General features: G+C 34.4%; 1 protein-coding gene across 5 annotated transcripts in view; it reads left to right on the top strand.

Moving 5' to 3' along the window:
• LOC124946590 overlaps positions 1 to 16360 on the top strand; it is a 48356-nt gene that overhangs the window by 7730 nt on the left and 24266 nt on the right. Inside the window, exon 1 of one of the 5 annotated variants that reach the window (XM_047487460.1) lies at positions 7829 to 7866. The exons of the other annotated variants lie outside the window; for them this stretch is intronic. The gene's annotated coding sequence lies outside the window, so the exon portion shown is untranslated. Of the gene's footprint in view, positions 1 to 7828; positions 7867 to 16360 lie in introns of those variants that run through there. 5 annotated transcript variants of the gene reach the window in all.

Genomic DNA, 16360 nt, shown 5'->3' with positions numbered 1-16360 from the left:
AAGTTCTTCTTTAAACGTCAGAGTTTAACTCTTAGTTTTGCATGCTTAATAGCGAGCAGGTATTAACAATTCTATCTGATCGTAATATTAGTCATGCTTGAGGATCGTGTTCCAAGAACCCGCAACCAATCCTATACATCTCGGCGACACATACATATACATAGATATACATATATACAAGATTTCAAACTTGAATGTTCTATTAATAAACTTAATGATATTTCGTGAATTAAAGAAAATCGATCTTAACTATCCTATTTACGATCGGTTATCGATTAGTAATAGATTTATAGGATACGATACTATACCTGAACATATGCCTGATATATATATATATATACACGTACTAATTTATATATCGATGTACATATGTATGTATTTATGTATGTATATATCTATGTATGTATGTATGTATGTATGTATGTATGTATGTATGTATGTATGTATGTATGTATGTATGTATGTATGTATATATGTATGTATGTATGTATGTATGTATGTATGTATGTATATGCTTGTGATAACGGCCGAGATCGAAAATATATAATAAACTACTATTTATTTTTTATATACACAATCTCGTTTGCGTTACGTCAACATCGTTTGGTATTTCTCGTCAAGTTTATGAGTCAGATAACAAAACGTATCGCGAGGAAATATATTTTTAATAATAAAAAGAAAAAAGATGTCATCGATGCCAATATTTATTTTCATTTAAATTTTATGAATTGGAAAATGTTCGTCTGGATTCGAATCGACGAATTGCAAGCTCAACTTTGTTTCTTTTCTTCTTCTTCTTTTTTTTTTTTTTTATTTTTCGTTTTTCATTTCTTTTTCTTTTTCTTTTTCTTTTTATTTTTTTTTTTTATTTTTTTTTTTTCGTTACTCGAGTGCACGCTCATAAAAAATGCAATTCCAATCTTGTAAAGATTTAATGGTCGTCGTTCGATTAATCATTCAATAGCTTTTACGATCGGGAGCATGTTACAATCTACATGAATATTCTCTCCTTGCATACGTGTACGTACATACATAGAAGCAAATTGGTAGAGATCGAAAATATCGAAGATCGTGTTTCGAGTGTGTATACTCATTGATCGTTAAGTTTACGGATTTATGATCCCGATACTCTCGTTAATTTGTTGAAACAAGTTAAGGATTGTAGCTGAATCCAGAGTGAAGTCACCTCGATCTTCTTTTATCGCTTCGTCTCTTTCTCTCTCATATTTCTCTGATGAATCACGCACCAGCTGGACCGATTGATTTCCATTGCGTGTTAACCGAGAGTCTCCGACGATGACGATGACCGACAAGCACTCAGCTAACTCAGATAATCGTTCACCTGACGTTTAACTTTTCTCTATATAGCGATTTTAAACTATTCTATAATTTTTTTTCTATATTATATATATATTTTTTTATTTATTTTGTTTTTCCTTTTCTTTTTCTTTTTTTTTTTTTTTCTTTTTACGTAATTACATAATTAAGAAATTTATCCCTATCATTTTACGTGTAATTCAATTTAACGATGTCCCACGAAATTAAAGAAAACAAAAAAAAAGTTTAATATATTATAAAGTCAGATATTAATTTCGAAGAAATATTTTATTACTCATCTCGATTACGATCATTCATGATCTATCATACATAAATACATATATAATCTTTTAGAGATAGACAATTTTTATCACTGATCGCATTCCTCGTTGGTGCGTTATATTTTTTTTAAGAATATAAATTGATTCGTTACTTCGTTTGATATGATAAAATTAAATTGAAATTGCTTAAAGAGAATTTTATAGATATCGTTTATAACGATCACTTCCGATTTGCGAAAGAACCGCAAAAGGGGGATAAAAGCGGAATTTGAAATTCGCGCCTGATCGCACAGCTATTCGATTTCCATAGATTGCAAGGCGATCATCCTGGTACTTTCATTGTTGACAGCCCGGTTCCGTATACTGTGGCACAACACAATATGTGGTTCCTTTGTCTTCCGGAAATTCAATGGCTTCTTCATTTTGGTCTGTTCCGAGTAAGGAGGAGCAAAAGAAAGAGTGTGTGAGAGAAAGAGAGAGTGAGAGAGAGAGAGAGAGAGACAGAGAGAGAGAGAGAGAGAGAGAGAGAGAGAGAGAGAGAGAGAGAGAGAGAGAGAGAGAGAGAGAAAGCCGAGAGATAATCGAAAGCCGCAATGCGGTTTTCCCACAGCTCTCCTCGTCATCGCACCTTTATCGTGTTCCGTCTTTACCTAACGGAGTTACTCATTCATCTGGAAAATAACGCATTAATATTATACTCAAGAACGAAACGTCATGAACACACGACAGTCTTATCGTGGTACGAAATTAATGTCGACATCGTTAACGGACTAGTTGAAAAAATTCAGATAGCTTTCTTGATCTATAATTCATCATGCGTTTACGGCCGATAAATTGAATCGTTTAATTTCTCACTTGGAACCAGTAATCTTAGAGATTATTTTCTTTCGATCTTTTTCTTTGTTTTCCTTCCTTTTTTTTTTTTTTTTTTTTTTTTTTTTTTTTTTTTTTTTTAATAACTTAGCTTAGGTCAGCCGACAGCGAAAAATATTTTTGCGAGGGAAAAGAAGAGATTCGCGTAAAAAAACAAAAAAAAAAAAAGAAATAAACAAAAAAAAAAGAAACAAAAGAGAAAGAAGAAAAACATTTAAGAATTGGTTGAATAATTCAATATGGAAAAAAAAGGCAGGGTCATCGTTGGAATCGTTGGAGGGTGCGGTATACTCAGACGCATTCATCTTCGAGAGCTTAGGCGAACTCCGGTATTGCAACCCCTGACTGGTTGCAGCCTCCGAAATGTAGTTTTTCGACCCACGCAAAGTATCAAAGTTTAATACCGGCATACGTACCATGGGGTACACTAAATCACCCTCGACGTCGAGGGGATTCTTTTTGGCCAATCGATACGAAGACCTCGGCTAGTTCGATGAAAGGACTTTTAAAGAGAGGTCACGTGATATTATGTTACTAGAATAAAAAATAATTCATATCGAATTTGAATATTGATTTAACACGATTATTATCTAGCTTCAGTAGTTACGACATACTGGATCGTAGATATATATATATATATATATATTTTTTTTTTTTAATTTAATTTATTTTTAAATTTATAATTTATTTTTATCTTATTTAATTTATTTTTATTCGGTGGTTCAAAGAAATTCATTCTAATAGAAGATTTACGTAAAGTCACTTCGAATATGAAATATTTGGTATGAAAAAAATTATTTATGTACAATTTTAATTGATCTAGCAAGATATTGATCATTGTAATTCGTTTAATCCTAGATATGTATATTTTTATATTTAATTTATACGCGTTCACAGAAATTTTTCTTTTTTTTTTTTTTTTTATTTCTTTTTTTTTACGAACTGTTTAAATTATCTAGAATATAAAGTAATTCATATAATATTTCACCGATTTAACATGATTTTATATATTTATTTATTCTAATATATATATATATATTTTTTTTTTTTCCTTTGTTTTGTTTAATTTAGAGATCTACTTGTTTAGAAATCTACTTGTTTAGAAATCCAACTTGTTTAGAAATCTAACTTGTTTAGAAGATTTGGATGAGGTCATTTTAAGAAGCAATACTTCGAGATGTTTCACGTAAGTGGGCCACGCGCGTCTTATGTTGCAGTATGCTCGAATGCTCAAGGGCCACGTGATCGTAGAGCCCCCAACCCTATTTAACATCAGAGACCTTCGTTCGGGGACACCCAACGACGCGTAACGGCACCTACTATGCGTTCAATTGCGATTCCTTGTAAAAGAAGGTTGACTCATTCACTCTCTCTTTCTCTTTCTCTCTCTCTCTCTCTTTCTCTTTTTCTCTTTCTCTATTTCGAGATCTTCGATATTTTTCTTTGAAAAACTTTTCATTTAGAAATCATAGATGGAAATGAAAGATGGTTCGTTTCAAAATATTTTTTTAACAGTTAAAATTTCATACATATAGATATTAAAAGAGATATATCTCACTTTTGTAAGAACAGATGATACGATTTCGAATTTACTTTTATTCCTTTATCTATTTCCCTTGTTTTCTTAGAATATCTCTTCCGTTTATTTGTTCAAATCGAATCGAATCGAATCGAATCACCAGTCTTTCGATATCTTAATTGAAATATGTCCAAACTTTCCTACCATCGAATTTCAATGATTCAAATGCCTTCATTGCGTGGCACCCGCATATGTTATCTTCTCTCTCTCTCTCTCTCTCTTTTTCTCTCTCTCTCTCTTTCTTTATAGCACGAAAGGATTGAATGGCAAACAGGAGGCCGGACGACGGCTGCAATGGTATGGCTAAGAGCGAATTTTGAGTCGGAAGTAGGTAACATACGCGTAGCAGATGTTCATGTCAAGGTGAAGACTACAGGCTCATACTTCTTTTCGTTTTCCTGCGACACGCGCGACTTTTTCTCTTTTTTTCATAGAAAAGAGAAAGAGAGAGAGAAGGAGAGAGAGAGAGAGAGAGAGAGAGAGAGAAGGAGAAAGAAAGAGAGTAAATTTTTTCTTTTACTTCCTTCATCTTCATACGTTCTTTCTCATTCTCCAAGATGAAGACGAAGAAGAAGAAAAAGAAGAAGAAAGAGACGAATACTAACGAAGAAGAAGAAAAAGAAGAACACGTGGTTGATTCGCAGCACTTCACAGACTCCATTGTGCCTCTTATATATATGTATATATATATATATATATATATATATATATATATATATATATAAATTTTTTTTTCTCTCTTTAGAGACCTCTTTACAATCTTTTCTCTCTTCTCTTCTTCAAATCATGGGAGTCCTTGTATTTAGACAAGCTCGCAATTAAAAAGATTAACGTCTTGTAACGGGGTGACGTGTGACGACTAATTTACGGTGACTCGAGTCACCGTTAGTTTTTATTTTTAGATTTTCTTCAAGATATTTTCCCGTTTATTCCGTATAGATAGATAGATAGATAGATAAATGAATGGATAGATGGATGGATAAATAAATTCATAAGTTATAATTTTTATTAAACGTTTTTATTATAAATCATTTTTTTTTAATATTTTTTAAAACGGGCAACGTCTTGATCGATTTTTTTTATATGTCTAGGATATGTAAAAATAAATGCAAGTACACGTGTACCTACTCACAAATGGAAAGTTCGGCACGAGCTACGATCGAGCCTGACTTTTCATGGTTCGCGATTCTGAACAATGCCTATGTATGTAAGTACCTACATGAGGGTAATACGTGAAGTAAATATATAATATATATATATATATATATATATATAACACATATATAAGAAAGGTGCGCTATCCTTTTGGAAGATTCATCCATGAACAATCCTACAGGAAGTTTCATATTCGTTTCAACTCTCGAAATCGATATGTTAGATGATTACAAACAAAAGATTCGTTATCCAATGAAACTATAAAGAAAATTTGCATTCTTAAGAATTTTGACTTGTCTATCTTCATATTTATTTCATTTATCATAAATATTTATTGTTCAATTTTATTTAGATAAGAATTTTCGTTATAGTGACATTCGTTTGAAGCTCCGCGATAGACGTGCCGGTAAGATGATTCCACGTGAAACCTTAATAATCACACGAGACCCCCAACAAACCAAAACCATGACCCGTAACCGGATAGATATTATAATAAATGATGGTCTAACTAGGGTTCGAACCACGAAAGGTCTTCCTTTCCGTGCTCGAATGATGGAACGAAGGGATTGCATAGTGTATTTGAAGAGAGACGCATAGTTAAAGAAAGAAAAAGAGAGAGAGAGAGAGAGAGAGAGAGAGAGAGAGAGAGAGATGGAATTTCAAGGGAGAGAAATAAAAAAGAAGAGAGGGAGAGAAACAGTGACAATTTATTACGTTTGTAAGTTTTATCGTTCTTAATTATAATTTTTTTTTCGAAGTAACAGTAATAAAGTTTATTCGTTAATATTGAAATTTAATTTCGTTCAAGGTTATTTCTTTCCTGTTCTTTTTTTTTTTTTTTTATTCTTTTTCTCTCTTTTTTTTTTTTTTTCTTTTTTTCTTTCTCTTTTAGAAAGAATTTCGTTTGGAAGCTCACATGTCGAACTGACGCACGGTCTATATTACAGGAGAAAAAAAGGAATAAGAAAGAAGGAAAGAACAGACGCTATATAAGGGACGTAATTTCAAGAGCGTCGTCTAGAACCCAAAGAAAATTCATATCATTATCTTGCTCGAAAATTCGAAAATTACCCGACGACGAGCGGTCCTTGAAAAAATGATGCTGGAGACCTTTAATTCTCTAGACACGAAAAGCCGAAAGTACAAAAGAAAGAGAGAAAAAGAGACAGAAAGACAGACAGACAGAGAGAGAGAGAGAGAGAAAAAGAGAGAGAGAGAGAGAGAGAGATAAATAAATTAATATAGTCACGCGAGTATTAATATGCGAATTGCTCGAATGACAAAAATCGATTTAGAATTTCCGTTCGGTTTGAAGAATGACGGTACAAAATTAATGATTATTTCGAAAGGAATTTTAGGATCGTGTATTGGGAGGAAGCGGATCGGAAATTGTTCGTTCGCGGACAAGAAAAAAGAAAAGAGAGAGAGAGAGAGAGAGAGAGAGAGAGAGAGAGAGAGAAGGGAGTAGAGGGAGAAAGAGGTACCGGATGTTTGGTCCGTGGAAGATTATAGCTTGGATCGCTCGTGCAAAAATTTCAAAATTAGGATATATATAGAAGAAATATTTCGTTGGTTGAGTAATATTAAGCGTGTTGGATGAAACAATATGTTATTAAACAAAATAAAAAGAAAATAATCACTTAAAGGAAAGAGAGAGACATAGAGAGAGAGAGAGAGAGAGAGAGAGAGAGAGAGAGAGAAAACTTTGATCTTTCTTTGATTTAATAAATAATACTAATTATTTATTATGCATCTCTTCTTTTACATTTTTATATTTTTCTTTTTTTTTTTTTAATATCACTTTAATTTTTTATTATTTTATTATAGTAATTATTTATATATAAGCATTTATTTATTTTTATTTGTTTAAATTGTAATACTCAATTTTATATTACTTTTCTTTTGTTTTCTTTTTTCTTTTTAGATACTTATTTTGCTGGATATTAATCCAAACGCAATGAATTGACTTCTCTCTCTCTCTCTCTCTCTCTCTCTCTCTCTCTCTCGTTTTATAGTTACGTCGGTGGTAGCAAAGATCACGTGACTCGTTATGAAGATAATAAGAAAGATGCGCGCATTATACGCGATGTATGAACGTCGGCGTCCTCCTTCGACGGAATTCCCATCGGCGAATGTAATCTCAGCGCATGAAACTAGCGTTAGTCTTAGTATCGAGGTTGTCAGGTCGTCACACTCGATGGCAACTTAACAATGACCAACGTCATAAGTTTAAAAGATAGAAGGAAACAAACGGAAGCTATTTATAATTTGCAAAATACCATTCCTTGATTGATATTATTGATAACAAAAGCTGCTGATATCAATCTATTTATTATCATGAGATTTATCGTTAAATCGATAAGATTCATTTAGAACGAATTGTTTTATCTGAACAAAGTTAAGTCCGTTGTAATAAATATTTTTTTTTTCTTGGGGAATAATTTCAAGAAGAATTTGAAGACTAGTCATCATGAAGAAATTTCAAACATTATATATATATATGTATATATATATATATAATATAATATAAGTATATATCGTTATGAAAAGAAAAGAGAGAGAGAGAGAGAGAGAAAAGGGAAAGAGTGAAAGAGAAAAGTAGACGAAGAGGAAGAAAAGGAGACGAGGACGAGAACGAAGACGAAGAGAGCCGTCTTTATCGTAATGTATACCTTGGTATTTTTTTTTTTCTCTCGATTCTCTCCTACGTAGGCTGCGAGAGCCATATTTACGCAGCTCGAACACGCGCCCGGTAACTCTCTTCTGTGTATAGGTATTATATAGAAGAGAACACACGTTCTATACGGTCGTCTAACTGTCGTGAAGAGAACGTGAACTGTCTTTACGTGAACAACCAGGGTGGCACCTGTTCTACATGACGCACTCAAGATATCTATGAGCCACTATCCCAAGAGTTGCATACTATACTCGCTTCCGTGTAATTCGTTACCTTCTCTCTCTCTCTCTCTCTCTCTCTCTCTTTCTCTCTCTTTCTCTCTTTCTCTCTTTTTCTCTTTTCATCAACTCTTTTTTCTCTTTCTTCTTTTTTGTTGTTTCTTTCTCTTGTTTTTCTTTTTTTTTTTTTTTTTTCTTTTTTTGTCTAAGCAAGTGTCCTCGTGAATTAAAGCGCAAGTGAGATTTTTCAAACGCGATAAGACTTCCTGAAAAGAAATGACTTCCCAAAGCTGACGCAAAAGGTTGAACGAATGAAAGAAGACTGTGAAAACAATGGCGTCCTCGATTCATTTTTTTGCCTTCCTTTCGACACGAGCCTCCATTCGTTCTCCATCATTTTCTCCCTCGGCTTTTCCTTAGAAATGGAAACCAGTTCGCACGCGATCTTTTGATTGCAATGTTATTACGTATTCAAAAGTGTCACTTATTTAAGCGATTCTAAACGAGATGGAAAGTAGTAGATACCGTTTTACGATCAGAATATAAATTAATTATTATTATTATTATTATTATTATACTTAATTGATTTGACATAATATATTTTTCTATCTAAATTGATTCCTCGTGATATCTGTCGATTTATATATATCTGAGTTCGTCGTACTTGGACGTTTGCACGGTCAACAACCGATGCAACAAACGAGACGAAGAACTCGACGAGGAGGACGAGATGGAGGGTGGAGGGTGGAGGATGGAGGGTGAAGGTGGAGGTGGAGGAGAAGGAGGAACTATGAATACTTTTCACCTTTCTTTCTCTTCGGATTATTCTTCCGCAAGAATGCCGCGTGTGGTGTGATCGGTACGTGAGCGGACAAGGCATGCGTTTCTTCGAGTTTCCCGTGGGCGTTACGTATTCTATCGAGGAACTGAGGCTATATCCCTACGGCTAATACATTGGCTCTCGATGATAATACATAGATGATGAAAAGCAGACCGTCATTTAGGATAACTTGTGCGATTTATTAAAAATAATATTTTTATAGTTAGAATATATCAGGATCGAAAGAATATTATTTAACGATCGTAAAAAAATTTTCTTTTTATATATGTATATACATATATATTTTTTTTTTTATTTGATAATTTATAATTAAACGGATCGTCATTTAAAATATTGAAATATAATGTGTGAGATTTGAAAATATTACTTTATATATATACGTATACATAGTTAGTTTGAGGATCGAAAGAACGTTTTTTTTTTTCATGACCATAAAAATTTTCGATTTATATATATTTTTGGTTTTTTTTAATAGCTTATAATTACACATATCACAGTATAATCTATATCAGTATAAATTCTTCGGTAATTACAGGATGCAAAACGCACGCAATATAGTTGGAATTCTGGTCGCGTTATGCATATAAATATATAAGGCACAGTCAATGACATTAGAATCTATTTAATGAACAGGAGAGAAGTTATCGAGTTTGTATTCGATAAGGTTTCGACATCCTGACTGCTGCTGCACGTACTTACCTACAACATATGTCGCACTCGTGAAAAGCCGGATGTCCTCGCTCCTTTTATTCGTCCTCTCTTTTTCTCTCTCTCTCTTTCTCTCTCTCTCTCTCTCTTTTTTTCTCTTCCAGACATTTTGTTTATGGTCACACGTTGGCTTCGCACGCGAACACGAATCACTTTTTTGAAGCGGAGAAATCCCACCAAAAAGGCACGTGACACTTTGAGATCGACAGGTGTTATCTTCCTTGCACATTTTTTTCGTTCCTCTTTATTTATTTTTTTTTCTTTTTTCTTTTCTCTCTCTCTCTCTCTTTTTCTTTCTTCCTCGATCTCTTTCGCAGCGCAACTTTTAATCGGCCCAACCATATGACACTGCCACCATTGCTTTGCTAGCCTCGTGCTTATTTTCTTTCTTCTTTTTTTCCCTTTTTCTTTTTATCTTTCTTTTCTTCTTTTTCGTTTTCTTTTTATTTTTTTCCTTTTTTTCTTTTTTTTTTTTTTTTTCCAATAAAATATTTCTCCCTGGAAAAAAGGAGTGACGAAGCATCGAATAATTTATCGTTCTTAGTTCGACGAAGAGGGAGTACGTTTTCCTTTTTGAAAAAAAGAAAGAGAAAGAGTGAGAGAGAGAGAGAGAGAGAGAGAGAGAGAAGAGAAGAGAAGAGAAAAGATTTATTTTCTCTATCCTTCCTTCAGTCTTGTGAACTCACAGATCTTCCCCCTCCTCCTGTTCTCTGCCTACTCGATAATATTTCGGTATACGAAAGTAGAAAATCATGGAGAGCTCTGGCTTCTCTCAAAGCTTTCCGCTCTTCGACGAAGCGCTCAGCTGTTTCGCCACTCCATGTTCGCCAGACCGTTATATTTAGAAATTTTTTCTTTCTTTCTCTTCTCCTTTCTCAACCACACCCCCTCTTTCTCTCTCTCTCTCTTTCTCTTTCTCTTTCTCTTTCTCTTTCTTTCCAGAAAGAGGAAATATAGATAGTTCGTTCGTGGCATCGAGAATCCGTTTTTATTTCCGTAAATCGACATTGAACATTTTTGTTCGTAATCGGTTGAACGAACAGGAACGAGTTAATCACGCGTCTAAATTATGATTGAGTTTCTTCGTAAATTCACTCGACCGTATTTCTCCGTTATATTCCCTTTATCCCGTTTTACTATTGTTTCGAATTCACGCTTCATTAATGTTCTAAACAATCTCGATATTTATTATTGGTATCCCCCAAAAAGAATTTTCTTTCCGTTGAATGATGGATGATAATAATAATAATAATAATGATGATAATAATGATAATGATTATGTTGATGATGATGATAATGATGATAATGATGATGATGATAATGATAATGAAACAATTTCGTGTTATTTTAAACGTTATAAAAAATGTTCACATTCTACAAAAAAATATAGTGAGTGTTGAGAGAAATTAGATCGTAATGTGTTGAGCGTACCGTAACGAAGATGTTTGATTAAGTGCCGTCAGCAGCAAAGCAGTGGTAATGGTAAACGCCTTGCTTCCGTCAGACACCACGTTGGTTTTGCATCGGCAATAAGAGAAAGAGAGAGAGAGAGAGAGAGAGAGAGAGTGAGTATGTGTATGTGTATATATATATATATACGTGTGAGATATGTACTGTTGCTATATTATTATTAGAAACGCATATAGACAGGCAAAGAAGAGAGATTTTGTTGCATCGTCGTCTAAGTACATTTAACTCGTACGTTGCTTTCATAAGTCGAGTCCACTATAAAGAAATAAAGAAATAAAGAAAATGAAGAAAGAATGAAAGAAAAAGGAAGAAAGAAGGAGACAAAGAATAATAAGAGAAACAAAACTGAGAAACTCGCAAAGGGAGGTAACTTCTATGTTGCGAACTTCCTCGGTGTTGTTACGCAGCAAGAAAGCCTGGACCAGACTGTGAAACTCACGAATCGATAATCTCGCGCACTATGTCTATAGATACGTGCTGATATTATCGATGAGAGTCACTCTCTCTTTCTCTTTCTCTCTCTTTTTTTTCTTCTCTCGATAAAAAAAAAAGAAAGAGAGAGAGAGAGAGAGAGAGAGAGAGAGAGAGCTTTAATACCGGATTTACAGACGTTGATTGTATTTCTATTTTTATTGAATGATATATCAATTTCTCTCTTTCTTTCTTTTTTTCTTTTTTCTTTTTAATTACAACATTAGTTCATTAATAGATTTTTATTAACGTAGATCATTATCAAACACGCATGAAGATATTAATAATCAAAATTAATATCATAAACTGTTAGAAAATAATATTTATGATTTATCTAACCATTTCACGTGTCAGAAAATCTTATAACCCATTAAATCTAATATACGTTTCGTAAAATTTAGTGTTAAATCGCTCGTTAGAAGAAGAAAAAAAAAAAAAAAAAAAGACAAAGAAACCAAACCCAAAGAACAAAGATCGATATTTTCTTCTTTCTTTTTTTTTTTTTTTCTTTTCTTTTCTCAAAATTGATTAATAAGAACAATAGAAATGGAATATATTGTGACGAGGAAGAAAAAAATAAATTTCTTCTTCTTATGCACGAAGAAAATATCGATAATAACTATTGTCTGTTGTCCGTTGAATGAAAATTTACTTTGGAACGTTTAAGAATACGTGATACACCTATTCGTTCTTTCCTTTGTTTTTAACTTTTTTTTTTAAACGTCAGATTCTTTCAAACATCGACGACGAAGCGTAGTAAACGTCGATATATTCTCGTTTTGCCGTGCCATGCGCGTCTCCTGATGGTGTTCGCACGCGCTTATATTTATACTCGACAGACAGCAGGCGGACAACCGGAAACGAAGCGATTACATTTAGAAAAAGGCGAACGTTACTACGATCTTTGCGAGTATAATAATTCTGCTCGTGTTCCGTGTGAGATTGACATTACAAACCCGAGGCGCATCGAAAGTGCGTCTTTTTCTTTTCCTTTCTGTTTTTTTCTTTTTCCTTTTTCTTTTTTTCACGATTTGTGATACAGTATGGAATAATCTTAGTTGTCCTTTATCATTCTCCTTTTTCGTCTCTCTCTCTCTCTCTCTCTCTCTCTCTCTATTCTTTTTATTTTTCTTCTCTTTTTTCTTCCTCTCTTTCTTTGCTTTTTCTTTTGTTTGTTTTGACGCGCGAGAATTCGATCGCCATTGAAATTACATTCGTCTTTGGTTAAAAATGAATTTCTTTTATTCCATTTCATTCTCTGGCAGCTGGAAACGATCTCGTTCGAAACTGGTTCTCCGATAAGGATGATGCTTTATAATTAGTCTTAGAAATGGCTCGCATCACGGAACCTCAGCAGCTTCGGGAAGATCGCTCACTTTAATTTCCACACGCCGAGAGTTAAGTTTTCTTTCTTTCTCTCTCTCTCTTTCTTTCTTTCTTTCTCTCTATCTCTCTCTCTCTCTCTCTCTCTCTCTCTCTCTCTCTCTCTCTCTCTCTCTCTCTCTCTCTCTCTCTCTTGTATGAGATTCTCCTCCCATTAATGGTTAATTTCAAGGATGAAATAAAGTCGAACGATTCGTGCGACCTCTCGTTGGTTGAACGTAATGAGCGCAGAAATAGGCACGAAAGGGAAAGAAAGAAGATCAGAGGGAGAAGATGAAAGCGCGTACGTGAACGAAGGCAGAAAGGAGGAGACGAAGAGAAGAAGAAAAAGATAAAAGGATAGAGAAGAAGAGAAGAAGAAAAATAAGAAGACGAAGAAGAAGAAGAAGAAGAAGAAGAAGAAGAAGAAGTGCAGGAAGAACGAACAGGTGCGGTCTCTCGTTCCTTAATTGACTCGAAGATATGCTCCCTATCCATAATACGTCCGTGACTTCTAAACGACCCTAATCGCACCGTCGGCATCGTTACTCTAAAGAATTTCAAGATTCATTTTCTCTATGAGAAACTTTACTAGATTGCCCTACCAAATAATACCCTTATTTCTTTCGAACGAGCACTCTTATTCGTAATGAAAATAAAATCGATTAAATAAATCGATGTCGTTAGGATTAAACGGAAAGACAAAAAAAGAGAAAAAAGAAAGAGAAGGGAAAGAAAAAAAGAAAAGGAAAAGAATGAAAGTGAAACGAAATGAGGAAGTTAAAATGATATTAGAGATGATTTAAATGATCTAAGAGAGAGAGAGAGAGAGAGAGAGAGAGAGATTGGAGTAAAGTCAGACAAAAAGTAAAGAAAAGAAGAAACATTTTTTACATTAAAAAAAAAAAAAACAAAACTCTTCTTGTCCTAATGTTTCAATAAGAAGAAGAAGAAGAAGAAGAAGAAAAAGAAGAAAAGAACACGAGAGATTAACGAAGTAAGAAAAGAAGATTAGTATCGTTTTTGGACGATGGGGTAGAGGTTATAGGAAAGTGGGGGGAAGGGAGGATGGTTAAAACTTAAAACGGAAGTGATCGTAGTAGAGGTGTTGTATGTATCGTTGTAGATTAGATCGACAAGTTGATGAAGCTTTGATTGTAAGCAGCGCACAGCAAAGAACTTCTTTCTCGAACGATTCCTCTTTTGTGTAACGAACCCTTTTATCTCTTATTACGTTCCTTTTGCTCTCCTTTCGTGATATATTTTTTTTCCTTTTTTTCTTTTCTTTTTTTTTTTTTTTTGCTTCGTTTTCATTTATGAACCGTCCCCAAGGAATCGTAGAGAAATTGTACTGGTGTTCCTGTTGCTCTGAGGGAGAACAAACGAGTCCTTTCTTACATCGCCGATAAAGTTTCGTTCTTCGCAGAACCAGCTACGGCCTCTCTGTGTTAAGATTTTTCTCCCTTCCACGTCTCTTAAATCTCTCCTCTTAAGTCCTTTCTCAAGCCTCTCTTTTGGGTTGACCGACTTCCGGTATTCGCTCCTTCCGGCTCAAAGACTCACGGGAAAATATTTCTCAATGTTGCTTCTCCCTCGATATTTTTTTCTTTTTCTTCTTCTTCTTCTTCTTCTCCTTATTATTATTTTTTTTTTTCGTCTTCTCAATTTCGTTTGGTATTTTTTATTTTTTATTTATTTATTTATTTATTTTTTTCTTTCCGTTGCGGATGAAAAATTTCCGCGAATTTGATCTTTCCTATCGTTTTTCGAACGCACGCGAATTTACGCGTTTTAAAGGTTTTATCTTCGCTTTGAAAACACAAATAGAACCTTTGTTAAATATAATTTACGATTCTTAAGAAAACAATGAGCTCGGTAAGTGTTCTAAGATTATCGAATGAATGACCGATCTTACGATTATAATTACGGTAAAATTCGCTATCGTTTTCTTCGATAATTTGCGAAACGTAAAGAAACTAATATCGTTTGAAGGGTCGCCGACCGTGGTAAACCGAAACGAGCGTGAAAATCGAAAACGTTGTGATGAGATCTCAAAGGGATCGTAAAGATCGCTTCAGCTAGCTCGAAGAATAATCATTGGGCTTGTTGTATCGACGAGTCAAACTACGTGGAAGGTCGGACCACCGGACCGATAATACCTATACTTTTGTCCTGCGGAAGCTCTTAATTCTGGCTACACGCGAAGGTTATTGGTGGAGTTGCGTTTGAAGTGTGGTAGAGGAAGAAAGAAGAAAAAACGAGAAGAAGAAGAAGGAGAAGGAGAAGAAGTGAAAGAAATAGAGAGAGAGAGAGAGAGAGAGAGGGAGAAGGAGGAGGGGGTTAAAGAAGGAGGCTGGAAATATTGGTTCTCGGTTGTAGCATCATCTGGCAACGGTTTTGGCATGTCTACCACATTAAAAATGATGATGGAGAAGCCGAAGAAGATGCGATTCCACTTTTTCGACCATATGGCCGACTTAACAAAGTCTGTTGGATCCTAGCCGCGAGGACGAAACTCGATGAGGGATACCAGTCAGGATCATCCAAGGTCGCTTTTTGCAAGCTCACTCTCCCTCTTTCTTTAACATTCTCTCTTTCGAGAGAGCAAGATGAAGGTTTCTTTTGGAGTGTGGTGTTCTTTCTCTCCCTATCTCTTTTTCTTTCTCTTTCTCTCTCTCTCTCTCTCTCTTTCTCTCTCTCTCTCTCTCTCTCTCTCTCTCTCTCTGTCTGTCTCTTTTACGGCAGACCACCGGATGTGAATCGTGCTGATTTTCTTGGTACACTAGTGAAAGAGAAATAGTGAGAGAAAGAGAGAGAAAAAAGAGAGAGAGAGAGAGAGAGAGAGAGAGGACCTTTATTGCGCGATTAAAGTCCTCCTAATGATCCGACAGTGTTTTGCGACACAGTTCATTGAGTTCTCCAAAGAAGATGTTGACGAAGACCTTTCTGAAAAAGTGTCACGTTCAAGGACATTTTTTTCTACCTCTTCTTTTTTTCTTTTTCTTCCTCTGTTCCTTTTCTCTGTTTTCTCGATTCTTCTTTTTTTTCTTTTTCATTATTTGTTTTTTATTCGGAAATATAATAAGATGCATTGCATTCTTTGATATGAAAGAACTTTTATGGATCATTGACTAAGATTTAATCAATAGGTAAGAATTCTCGTTAGTACGAGGTAAAATGATTGATCTTGTAACGATCTATTAGAGTCGATCTAAAGGAAGTCATTTATATTCTTGAACTTGCGGAATCAGAAACGATAAATGGCAAACGTTGTTTAAATGCTTCGAGGTGGTAACGAAGACACATCGTGGTGTCGTTTAACGGACTAACGTGATCTATAAATCCTTCTTCTTTACGAGCTCGTAAAGTTAGCTCGATAACAGAACTCCATACCAAAAATAATCTTCT

This window comes from Vespa velutina, chromosome 2 (genome assembly GCF_912470025.1).
Source record: "Vespa velutina chromosome 2, iVesVel2.1, whole genome shotgun sequence".
Taxonomy (NCBI): Eukaryota; Metazoa; Arthropoda; class Insecta; order Hymenoptera; family Vespidae; genus Vespa; species Vespa velutina.
Note: the sequence above shows the minus strand (reverse complement) of the source record. Positions and strands in the feature narration are given on the sequence as shown.